The following is an 898-nucleotide window of genomic DNA, read 5'->3' on the forward strand; positions in this document are numbered from 1 at the left end:
AGAAAGACAGCAATCAGAAATCCAGAAGATTAACAATAAAATTTCAGAATTGGACAACTCAGTAGAAAGTAATAGGAGCAGAATTGAGGCAATGGAAGTCAGAATTAGTGAGACTGAAGATAAAGCACTTGGCACCAACTTATTTGAGGAAAAATCAGATAAAAGGATTAAAAAAATGAAGAAACCCTAAGAATTATGTGGGACTCTATCAAGAGGAATAACCTATGAGTGATTGGAGTAGCAGAACAGAGGGGGTAACAGAAATTAAAGAGAGAATTGTTGAAGATTACTTGGCAGAAAACATCCTTGATATCATGAAAGATGACACATTATCAATACAAGATGCTCATCGAACCCCACATAAGGTAGATCCCAAAAGAAAGTCACTAAGACATACTATAATCAAACTTACCAAAACCAAAGATACAGAGAGAATTTTAAGAGTGGCTAGGGATAAACAAAAAGTCATCTACAAAGGAGAATCAATAAGAATAACCTCGGACTACTCAGCAGAAACCATGCAGACCAGAAGGCAATGGAATGACATATATAAAGCCTTGAAGGAAAAAAACTGTCAGCCAAGAATTATATATCCAGCAAAATTGTCTCTCAAATATGGAAAGGCATTTTCAGATAAAGAGAAGTTTAAGGAATTTGCAAAAACAAAACTAAAATTACAAGAAATACTGAAGGCTGTCTTCCAGTTAGAAAATCAGTAACATCAGATAATAACCCAAGACTAGAACACAGGACAGAGAAACCAGATATCAACCCAGATAGGGAAGTCACAAAAATAAATCAAAGCTAAAACACTGAAAATAGGGAAAAAGATGTCAATATCTAAAATATGAAAACATTAAAACAAAAAAAAGGGACTTAAAAAATGTAGACATAGACT

The sequence above is a fragment of the Trichechus manatus genome, unplaced genomic scaffold (assembly GCF_000243295.1).
Source record: "Trichechus manatus latirostris isolate Lorelei unplaced genomic scaffold, TriManLat1.0 scaffold00158, whole genome shotgun sequence".
Taxonomy (NCBI): Eukaryota; Metazoa; Chordata; class Mammalia; order Sirenia; family Trichechidae; genus Trichechus; species Trichechus manatus.